This window comes from Erigeron canadensis, chromosome 9, assembly GCF_010389155.1.
Source record: "Erigeron canadensis isolate Cc75 chromosome 9, C_canadensis_v1, whole genome shotgun sequence".
In the NCBI taxonomy this organism is placed as follows: domain Eukaryota; kingdom Viridiplantae; phylum Streptophyta; class Magnoliopsida; order Asterales; family Asteraceae; genus Erigeron; species Erigeron canadensis.
In genome coordinates, this window is record NC_057769.1 from 13705333 (window position 1) to 13718251 (window position 12919).

Below are 12919 nucleotides of genomic sequence, written 5' to 3' on the forward strand. Positions count from 1 at the left end.
CGGAGTATTCAATTCTTTCATTAGAATGTAAGGGTATTTTGAGTGATGATGGTTTCGTGCAATGAGGGAGTAAAGTCGAAAAGTGAGAGGTTACGGTGATATGTTATGAGAAAAGGGTTAAAAGAAATGATACCCTTCCCTAAATTCTCAAATCGCCGGGTGAAACAAATTTCTATCGGATGTCATTTGTTGATATCTTGATAAAGACTTCATGGACCCAGTGAAGCGATGCATACCTAACCACTCAAGTGTTTCTTAACAAATACTTGTTTCATTTCTCACAGAGATTTTCACATTTCTATTGACTCTTCATATTGGAAGATGTTGATATTGAAAAAGGGCGACATTCTGCTCCAGTCCCCGACTTCATTTGATCACGTTGTGTCTAGAGCTATCTTGCTTGATCATTAATTTGATTATTATTCATTTTCTTAAGACACATTCGAGTCATATCTTTGTGATATTATTGCTTATCTATGTGATATAGCCGGAACATTTGTAGTGATATCTTTTGATATTCCATGATGATCAAATGGAAATCCTACCAATGCTAACATCTTTTCCAACGTTGAACGTAGGTCTCATAATTACATTTATGTGATTATTGAGTGAACGAGAAGTCTAATAGTGACCTCGGATTTTACCTAAAAAGTCTTTAAGGATAATAGATTGTGGTTATCGAACGCTTTGGCTGTACTAACCATGATTTATATTCTTTGAAGCAATCTCGTGGTTGAAAAGCTGCAGACCAAACTATGTTAGAACATTGCTTTGTGCATGTCTCAATGATACATAGAAAATCCAAAAAATGTAACACATTTATATCGGTCATTTCATTAATCCTTTTGATTTTTGAACATGTTAACAGATCATTCTTATCCGGTTTTCATTTCTCATCTCACAAACACAAAAACCACCAACACCATACTATAACGTTTGTATCAACAACTTCAGCCTTACATTTTAGTTACCCTTAGGATTCTTTAGGTTGGGTTAATGGTTTGGGTCGATGTTTTGACGTTTGATATTTCTCCATGAAAATCTAGTTTTCACTTGTGATATTTTTTTCTCGCATTTTATCAATCAATGTTTGCATAATGACTATGGTTCCCAACTTTGTCATTATGAGGGGGATACAAAGATTATGATTGATTGAGAAAGAAAATTTTGAGCTTGATTTGTGCAATTATGGAGTTTGTGTGAAAAGGTTGTGTTGGTTGGGTGTATTGAAGATGAAGTTGAGAAAGAATAATTAGATTTCAATCAATTGAGCTCAGATTTTCACAGTTCTTGACTTAAAAAAAACTGAGATGATTACAAAGATAAGAATAAGACCAAAGATGAGAGGATATTATCTCAAGATGGAACAAATGTTCAAAGATGCTCCAAAATGTTTATACTCATGGATTGAGGGGGAGCATGATTATTTCATAAGAAATTTATTCAAACTTCATTCAAATGTTTATTCTCCAAAGTGTTCAAGTTAATGTGACAAAGATCAAAGCTACAAAAATTTGAAAGATTGATTGGAAGATTCAAGACAAAGAAGTAAAGCTTCAAAAGAGTCTTCATCAACATATTTCATTCAAGATTTTCAAAGTCATACAATAACACTTGTTCAAGAAGCTCCAATGCATACATCAAGAGGGAGCGTACAAGTTCATGATACTTCATTCTAAGAAGATGAATTTCACTCAAGAATCGAAGATTGAAGAATCAAAGTCAAGTTTATACCTTCCGCATCTCAAAAGACAACTCTGATTCATGGTTCAACAATCTTCAAAGAATCAAGAAAGAACACACACTTATTCTTTGTTCAAAAAGAACATTGAGAATCTCTTCATGATTTAACTTCAAAAAGTCCAAGACCAAGATTGAATCAAGTTCTCCAAATACTTGTTTCAACAAACCAATTGTCTTCACCAACGGGCTCATCAAATCCATTCCTACAAGACAAGATTAACACGTATTTCACTCATTACAATATATCACTAAGGGGGAGAATGTTAGAAATCCAAAAATAGTGATAAATTGTAATTTAAGTTAGTGGACTTACTTGTTGTTAAGTCATAGTGAAATGATTTCTAAGGTTGAGGGTGTAGATGTGATAATTAGGATAATTGTATAGTTAGACTATAAATACCCCTCAACACCTTAGAAATCATAAGCCTTTTCCCCATTCCATTTCATTCCTGTAATTTTACACACACTTAATCCCAATCTTCTCTCTCTCTCTCTCTCTCTCTCTCTCTCTCTCCCTCTCTCTATAAAAACACACACTAAAACACCAAGAACACACACACACAAATCCACCATTGAATCTGTGAATTCGAGGCTCAAATCGTGTTAATTACATCAATGCTTAATTGTCAGCTTCTTATCACTGATAGAACCGATGAAGATTGACGAGTCTATGAAAGATCCAAGTTGGGTTGAAGCCATGCAAGAAGAGCTTAACCAATTTGAAAGGAACAACGTTTGGGAACTTGTTCCATGTCCCAGTAATTTAAAGAAAGAACCAATTGGGACAAGATGGGTCTTTCGAAATAAGGTGGATGAAGATGGTCATGTAATAAGAAACAAGGCAAGGCTAGTTGCTAAGGGTTATGCACAAGAAGAAGGAGTTGATTTTGATGAGACTTTTGCACCAGTTGCTAGACTAGAAGCTATCAGAATATTTTTAGCATTTGCAGCTCATCATGAGTTCAAAGTCTATCAGATACATGTTAAAAGTGCATTTCTAAATGGAGAATTGGAAGAAGTTGTCTATGTTTATCAGCCACCAGGATTTGGAAGCAAAGAAAAACCTTACTAGGGGTATAGACTGAACAAAGCTTTATATGGTCTGATACAAGCACCTAGAGCCTGGTACGACTCTAACTAGACATCTTTTAGATAATGGTTTTAAACGGGGTGCAATAGATAACACTTTATTCATCTTGCATGAGAAAGGTGATATCTTACTTGTACAAGTTTATGTTGATGATATTGTGTTTGGTTCTACAAATGAAAAATTGTGTGACAAGTTTTTTAAAATTATGTCTTCTGAGTACAAATTAGTAGGATAGGTGAATTGTCATATTTCTTAGGTCTTCAAGTAAAACAAACCAAAGATGGTATTTTTATAAATCAAGAAAAATATGTCAGAGATTTAATAAAGAAATATCAATTTGACTCAGTTTCATCCAAAGATACTCCAATTTCTGCACCATTAACTTTGGACTCAGATCCAAATGGAAAACCTGTTGATCCCACAAAATATCGTGGTATGGTGGGATCACTTATGTACCTAACTGCAAGTAGACCAGACATAATGTTTGCAACATGCCTTTGTGCAAGATTTCAATCTGATCCCAAGGAAGCACATCAGAATGCTATGAAACGTATTTTCAGATGCCTTAAAGGTGTCCCTAGACTAGGTCTTTGGTACCCCAAAGGCTCAAGTCTAGATCTTATGGGCTATTCAGATTCTGATCATGCAGGTTTTAAGATAGATACGAAAAGTACCACAGGTGGTTGTCATTTACTTGGTGGCAAATTAGTTAGTTGGACGAGCAAGAAGCAGACTGCAGTTTCATTATCCACAGCTGGAGCTGAATACATTTCTGCAGCAAGTTGTTGTGCTCAGATTTTATGGATGAAGAACCAACTAACTGATTATGGTGTTAAGTATACAAAAACTCCAATCTTTTGTGATAACACAAGTGTCATTGCAATATCTCACAATCGTGTCATGCACTCCAAAACCAAGCATATCGACCTCATGTATCATTTCATTCGTGATCATATTATAAAAGGTGACATTGAAATTCATTTCATTCCCACTGATAAACAACTAGCTGATGTTTTTACGAAACCTTTGGATGTCAAAAGTTTTAAACATCTCATCAGCGAGTTAGGAATGCTAAATTCTGTGTAGCATTTCAGGGGGAATTAACAAAAATATTTTTGCAAGTAAAGGAAAATTTTCTCTGAGTGGGAATTTTTGTCTCAGAAAAATATTTTGTCTGAAATATCTCAGAATTTGAAAGACTTCAGAATATTTGAAAATGAGATGGTTCAGATTGCACTTCCTAACCACTCTCAGAATTTATTTTGTCAAAATCTGAAGTTAATCAGAACCTTTTATTATATAAAGGATACTTGGTTGACAAGTGGACACGCAATTTTACTGTACAAAGATACCTTTTTGCTTACGTATCACACAAGTCGCGCCGTAAAGAAAAATGATCATTGCTTTTGTATTAAAAACGGTTGAATACTTTTGGAAAATGTGGGGTCATGGCCGTTGTTGCATTAAATACGGACGTGTAACCAAAAATTATTTCAGATTTCAAACCCGATCAAAATTACTTTTTATTAAAATATCATTGTATTTTATTTTGTTTGAAATTCAAAATTCTTTTTATTTAGTTTCATTGGAAATCCTTTCGTATTCCCTTCGAAAATATAAATACCTTTTCCATAAATCATTCCTTCATTTACTTCATTTTTCATTTACTCCCAATCATCATTGTCTCTCATTCTCTCTTCCTTCAAAATTCTCAAACCCTAAATTTTTCATATATATTACTTTCAGTTTTCCCTTGTAGAAATTAAAATGGCTAAACAATCTCAAGCCAAATCACTCATTACATTTGATTACAATCCACCGAAACCATCAGTTAAACCTGGATCTAATTGGCCAGAAAAGTTTGAGCCAAGTGCCATTAGATTCAACATGAATAATTTCAAGGCGGCACTAAATGCCAAATCAAAAACTCTAATTGGGAGGATAAATAAATTTCTTGAAGAGTGTGCTCTTCATTACGCCTTGACTGCTGATCCTCAAGTAATGTATCATAGATACTTACTTGAATTCTGGTACACCGCTGAAGTTAACAAGGATGATAAATCCATTGCTTTCACTTTGAACGATGGCACTAAGTGGTGTGCCATTTCTCTTGATGGGTTTAGAGAGGCCCTTCATTTGAATTATCTCAGACCTCCCTCTGTGTATGCAAAAAGAATGAAAGGAATAAATTTCAGGGAGGTTCTGTACGAGATGGGTCATGATCGCATGTTGGATAGTGATGGAAACCTGAAGACTTCGGGTCATATATATATTTCATGTTTCAACAAATGTTGGAGGTATTTTTGGACCCAGATCGTTGAGTGCCTTGGGGGAAATTATGGTGGCTTGGACCAAATTTCCCTCATTCAAGTTGAAATGGGGTATTACTTATGGAATGAGATTGAAGTGGACTTCGCTGAGATACTCTTCTCTCAGTTGATTGCAAAGTTAAAAGGAAAGAGGAGTCCACATATTTCTTTCCCAAGATTTTTGAGCATCTGCTTCATGTTAATTCTTGGAGATGCATATTCTGAAGGGGGACCTAAGCAGTCGGCGACAGAGTACTGCAAAGACTTGTCTAAAGCGTCTACATCTGAGGTAGAGCCTGAACTCTCCACTGCAATGCTTCAGGTATTTTCTAAAACTGACGCACCAAGACCAGCTGGCTCAGAAAGGTCACCGGGCGGGTCGCAAAAGAATGCGAGACCCACCGGTGCACCTGGTGATAAATTATTGAGGTTGGTCAAACCAAAACCAGCCTCAACCTCCCAGTCACAACCTCCCCATTCCGATGACCAACCTGAGGATCTCTCAAACGATCCCTCAGGATCTCCAAAGGGCTTATTAAAACATCGAAAATTTAAGAAGTCCTCACAGCCCAAGGACATTAGCACCGAAGCACACCCTTTTGGTACCTCACAAAAGGAACCAGAAGATTCGAGTCTAAGGTAAACCCCACAAGAAACCATATCCAAAACTTCTTTAGGAGGAGATGGTGAAGAAAATATAAGTGAGCCAGCCCAACTCACAGTAGAGTCTGTGTCTGCACAAGCACTTACTTCACAAATCTTAAACTCTTCTGCAGCACGAACCGACGAAGTTTCTTGTGAGACACCACTGGAAACTGAGGTTCCACACTCTACGGCCAATGATGTTCTTCTTGATCAAGGCATATGAATTACTGAGGCAACCCCTGTGTCTGCCTTTTCTGATCACATTATTGAAGTTGGTGACGATGCATCTACTCTTGAAGTAGTTATTGAACCAGCATTTGGAACTGGCACCAGTGGTCAGGTCCAGGGCATATCTGATCAGGGTGAGGTCTTGACTTCATTCTGGGATGAAGATGAGCCATCTCAGGGGAATCTTGATTCCCTTGCTGGCTTTGAGTTTGATGAGGACCTATTGGAGGAGAATCAGTTGTCTGATTCTGAGCCAACCTTCAACCTCGCAAACATCCAACTTCCCCCAGAAAATCCAAATTTGATGGTTGAAGAACCATATCGTCGTCTACCAATATCACATGAACAACCATTTTTTCCTGAAGGCTCAACACATGCTTTTGTTACAAATCCAACCTTCCAACCACAATTACAACATCTTCACCCACAAATTCACAACATTCCACCACCAAGGAATTACGATGTGCCAGAAGATCAAGAGAAGGAATTGGACTCAGAAACTGAATTTGAGGGTCCATCAGATGTTATATTGGAGAAAACTCTTTCTGGCCTTCGTACATTGCCTTTCATTGCTTCTGCTTCTACCCAACCACCACCTCCTTTGAGTGTGGAAGCACAGTTAGAGAAGAATAATGTCGAAGTACAAAACCTACTTCTCAAGGTGGAGGACTTATCTAAATCTCTAACTGCCAACACCATGTCCTTAACTGATTTGAAGGGTGCTCAGGTGTTTCTTGGTATTGAGTTCACCAAGGTTGCTGGTAATGAAGGACTAGTGGGTGGGAAGCTAAATGAACTTGTGTTGGTGTAACATCCCAAACTTTTTATTTAACGGTTGACTTGAGTCGTTAAGTCAACATTACGTGTCCGTTAAGCCTATAAATGATTTAATGACTATATGTGTTTAATGTGTTATATGTGTCAGGCTTTAGTGCCTTAATGATTAATGTGCTAAAGTGCTTAAGATATGTTTTATATGCCTTTTGATGTGCTTAAAGTGTTTAATGTGTTGTAAGTATTCCCAATAGGTGTTTTGAGCTAAATATGAGCCATAAGGAAGCCTAAGGACTAGTTTTGACATAGGTGGAAACTAAAAAACGGGATTAGGGTCTTGGAGCAGGTCATTAGCTTCTAATTACTCATATTATCCTTTTCTCTTTGAGCCCTAACCATTCCCCATTGTCATAATCAATTCCTTGTTCGATTTCATCTTCGTTTGGTTGATTCAAGAGTGTTTTAATCAAGTTTTTACATTCTCTTTATAATCTCCAGGTATCCCAGGTATAATAACATTGATTTCATGTCCTTTCAATCCCTTGATTCGATTCATAACTGATCTAGGTCTTTAGAGGGTTGATTGAAGTCAAAACCGTGAGTTTTAATCGATTCGGTAACCTAAAACGATTGTTGTTATGCTGCAAATCAATTGGATGTTAAGGGTTGTTTTCTTGACATCGTTAGAGTCTTAAAATGATGAATTTTGAGGGTTAAAAGTCGTTCATAAGGTTTGGGATTGTTTGGGGTGTGTTTGGTTAAGTTTTGGAGGTTAAACAATGAGGTTTGTGCAGATTCGGGGCTAGCTGCGGCGCAGCTACTAAGCTTCGGCGCAACTAGAAAACAGTGACACATAGCTGTGACGCAACTTGGTAGTTGCGACGCAATAGCGACGGAATTTTCAAATGGCCATAACTTTTGAACCGTAACTCCGTTTTTAACAAATAAGCTATCCACGGAATCGTAAGAGAGTCTACTTTCTAATGGTTATGTTTTTAAAAGATGATTGTGTAACACCCCGCTAAAGCGGAATATACGGGATGCACAGATAAGCACAATTGCACACAGTACAAGTTCCAACACAGCCAATAACATTAAAAGAAAGAAACAGTACGATAGTTATTACAGAACATAGGATATACCCAGAATAGTCAATAATCAGAAGACAGAACAATTGTCTTTAAGTACCACGTCTGAACTGAACAAGCAAAGGAAAAGTCTTCACAGCTTCTGATCTTGAACGCTCGAACAATCGCCAAATGAATGAGCTTAAGAGAGGAAGACTCCTATGCTAAAGATCTACTTAGTCTATCCTGAAAAGTACTTTGTAATAGTAAGAACAGTACGAAAACAAATAATGAACTATGAATGTAAGCGACACCATCTTTTCTTTTTGTTTACTATTTGTTGTAAAACAACCATCCATGATTTCATCGTTTAGTTTTGAATACATATAACTAAACTGATTCTTCACTTCTCGTCTCTATTCTTGTTATTTCATATTTACATTATAAGTTAGTAAATTGAACACAAGTAGTGCATTCGAGGACCATCATACATATATACGCAATAACATCATCTACTAACACATTTTCAAAAATGAACAAGTTGTGACTTCAAGAACAAGTTGTATCTTCATTTTCAAAAATGGGTTTTGTAGATTAAAGCATGTTATGACCCAAATTTGTTCACACAAATGTTATTAAACACATTTAGACACAAACCCATTAACTATTAACACGATTTTCATTCAAAAATTGGAACAAATCATCAAGAACATGAACTTGAAAAAGTACACCTTTAATTTGATCAAAACTCATCAAATGTTGTTGTTACCTGAGAAATGATTCAAGAAGTGTGTTTTGATTATCACAAGGATGCTGAAAGTAAAAACGATTTCGATTGAAAGTATCAAAATCAAGAGATGCTCTTGTGTGTGTTTTATGGTGGCTGAGTGTGTGTTTTAGTGAGAGAGTGGTGAGATGGAGAAGATGAAGAGAATAGGGTTTCTCTCTCTAACTCTCTATTTATAGTTTTCCAATATTAAATGAACTTAATAAGTGTAAGGACTATTTGCAACATTTTGAACTAGAACTTTTATGAACACGAACGTTTACGAACCAAACATTAATATTTCATCGTATTTTAATCATAAACTCGTCATATAAATCAAGATTTAAGATCAAATTGACCTTCATATAAGCACATATTTTGGTCTAAAGCTCGTCAAGAACTTAAATAAATTGAACTGTCTAGCCGTTCTAATGGCGAAAGTACGATTCAAAGAACTTATTTAGAACATTTCTAAGACGGTTGTTACATTCTCCCCTACTTAGAGGATTTCGTCCTCGAAATTAAGAGTTTTGTCGATCAAAAAGATGAGTGTACTTCTTCTTAATGAAGTCCTCGCGTTCCCAGGTGTAATTATACCCATGTCTAGCACTCCAACGTACACGAACTAGTGGTACTCTGCTCTGTCTAGTTTCTTTAGCATCTCTGTCAATGATCTCGATGGGCTCTTCAGTAAACTCAAGCCCTTCGTCGATATGAACATCCTTAACAGGAATGACGGTCGGATCGTCAGCCAAGCACTTCCTTAAATTGGACACGTGGCATGTGTCATGAACATTGCCAAGTTCTAGAGGTAGTTCCAGTTTGTACGCAACTGGTCCCACACGTTTAGTGATCTTATAAGGTCCGATGTACCGAGGCGCCAATTTGCCTTTCTTGCCGAAACGGGCAGTACCTTTCCATGGGGAAACTTTCAATAGAACTTTATCGCCTACTTGGAACTCTAAAGGTTTACGGCGTTTGTCAGCATAGGACTTTTGTCTGTCTTGAGCAGCTTTAAGCTTTTCTTTGATAACAGCGATTTTGTGAATAGTGAACTGCACAACTGGGAGCTTCATCCAGCTTCTTTCACCGGCGTCTAGCCAGCAAAGTGGTGATTTGCACTTACGCCCATATAAGGCCTCGAACGGTGCACACTGAATACTAGTGTGATAGCTGTTGTTGTACGAGAACTCGATCAATGGAAGATGTTTATCCCAACTTCCTCTGAACTCTAATGCACAAGAACGAAGCATGTCCTCCAAGGTCTGGATAGTACGCTCGCTTTGCCCGTCTATCTAAGGATGATAATCGGTGCTCAAGTTAAGTCTAGTACCTAAAGCTTCTTGAAGTGACTGCCAAAAGTCAGATGTGAAGCGAGGATCTCGATCCGACACGATTGATAAAGGAACGTCGTACTTGGTCACAATATCTTCTATGTAAATCTGAGCAAGTCTCTCCAACGAGTAGACATCACGAATTGGAAGAAAAGAGTTGATTTCGTCACTCTGTCTACTATCACCCAAATGGAGTTACGGTTGTCTTTTGTACGAGGCAGTTTCATGATGAAATCCATGGTGATATCTTCCCACTTCCACACTGGAACTTCCAATTTTTTCAACAAACCGGAAGGTTTCTGATGTTCGATCTTAACTTTAGAACATGTCAGGCATCTGCTGACGTACTCATAGATCTCTCTTTTCATCCCAGGCCACCAATAGTCTAGTTTTAGATTCTTGTACATCTTGTCTGCACCTGGATGAATCGAGTACCTTGAACTGTGAGCCTCCTGCATGATGATCTCTCTAACACCATTAACAATAGGGATCCAAACTCGGTTCTTGAACTTCTTGACTCCTTCATCATCATTTTCAAGTTCTTGAGCGATTGGGCCTAACCGTTCTGCCTTTAGGTTTTCTGGCCTCAATCCGATCTCTTGATCTGTGATCACACGTTGTTTTAAGTTTGTACGATTTGTTTCCTTGATAGATAAGATTTTGACTCGTTCTTTTCTGCTTAAAGCATCAGCTACCACATTCACCTTTCCAGGATGATGCTTGATGTCACAATCGTAATCACTTAGTAACTCCACCTAACGCCTTTGTCTCATGTTCAGTTCTTTCTGATTGTACACATGTTGCAAGCTCTTATGATCGGTGAAGATAGTACATTTAGTTCCGTACAAGTAGTGCCTCCAAATCTTTAGGGCAAAGACAACTGCTCCAAGTTCTAGATCGTGGGTGGTATAATTCTTTTCATGCACTTTGAGTTGTCTGGATGCGTAGGCGATCACTTTGCCTTTTTGCATCAGTACACAGTCTAGTCCCTAATGTGAAGCGTCACAGTACACGATAAAGTCTTCGGTGCCTTCTGGTAAAGATAGAACAGGTGCTTCACACAGTCTATCTTTTAGGGTTTGGAACGCTCATTCTTGTTGTTCACCCCAAATAAAGTCTTTGGTCTTTTGAGTCAGTTGAGTCAAGGGTAGTGCGATTTTAGAGAAGTTCTCAATAAAACGACGATAATAGCCAGCTAGTCCAAGAAAACTACGAACTTCAGTAGGAGCTTTCGGAGCCTCCCACTTTTTAATTGCTTCAATCTTGGCCGGGTCGACATGGATGCCTTGGTCGTTTACGACGTGGCCGAGGAACTGTACTTGGCGAAGCCAGAACTCGCACTTAGAGAACTTAGCGTACAAGTTTTCATCGCGAAGAAGCTGGAGTATAGATCTTAAATGTTGTTCATGATCAGATTTGTTCTGAGAGTACACGAGTATGTCGTCGATGAACACTATGACGACAGACACGGTTCATTATGTCCATAAAGATCGTTGGAGCATTAGTTAGACCAAATGGCATAACGAGAAATTCGTAATGACCATAACGAGTACGAAAAGCTGTCCTTGGGACGTCACCATCCTGAACACGGATCTGGTGATAACCCGAACGTAGATCGATCTTAGAGAAGTACGAAGCACCTTGCAATTGATCAAACAGATCGTTTATGCGAGGTAGGGGATACCGGTTCTTAACGGTTAATTTGTTCAGTTCACGATAGTCTATGCACATTCTCATGGTTTCATCGTTTAGTTTTGAATACATATAACTAAACTGATTCTTCACTTCTCGTCTCTATTCTTGTTATTTCATATTTACATTATAAGTTAGTAAATTGAACACAAGTAGTGCATTCGAGGACCATCATACATATATACGCAATAACATCATCTACTAACACATTTTCAAAAATGAACAAGTTGTGACTTCAAGAACAAGTTGTATCTTCATTTTCAAAAATGGGTTTTGTAGATTAAAGCATGTTATGACCCAAATTTGTTCACACAAATGTTATTAAACACATTTAGACACAAACCCATTAACTATTAACACGATTTTCATTCAAAAATTGGAACAAATCATCAAGAACATGAACTTGAAAAAGTACACCTTTAATTTGATCAAAACTCATCAAATGTTGTTGTTACCTGAGAAATGATTCAAGAAGTGTGTTTTGATTATCACAAGGATGCTGAAAGTAAAAACGATTTCGATTGAAAGTATCAAAATCAAGAGATGCTCTTGTGTGTGTTTTATGGTGGCTGAGTGTGTGTTTTAGTGAGAGAGTGGTGAGATGGAGAAGATGAAGAGAATAGGGTTTCTCTCTCTAACTCTCTATTTATAGTTTTCCAATATTAAATGAACTTAATAAGTGTAAGGACTATTTGCAACATTTTGAACTAGAACTTTTATGAACACGAACGTTTACGAACCAAACATTAATATTTCATCGTATTTTAATCATAAACTCGTCATATAAATCAAGATTTAAGATCAAATTGACCTTCATATAAGCACATATTTTGGTCTAAAGCTCGTCAAGAACTTAAATAAATTGAACTGTCTAGCCGTTCTAATGGCGAAAGTACGATTCAAAGAACTTATTTAGAACATTTCTAAGACGGTTGTTACATTCTCCCCTACTTAGAGGATTTCGTCCTCGAAATTAAGAGTTTTGTCGATCAAAAAGATGAGTGTACTTCTTCTTAATGAAGTCCTCGCGTTCCCAGGTGTAATTATACCCATGTCTAGCACTCCAACGTACACGAACTAGTGGTACTCTGCTCTGTCTAGTTTCTTTAGCATCTCTGTCAATGATCTCGATGGGCTCTTCAGTAAACTCAAGCCCTTCGTCGATATGAACATCCTTAACAGGAATGACGGTCGGATCGTCAGCCAAGCACTTCCTTAAATTGGACACGTGGCATGTGTCATGAACATTGCCAAGTTCTAGAGGTAGTTCC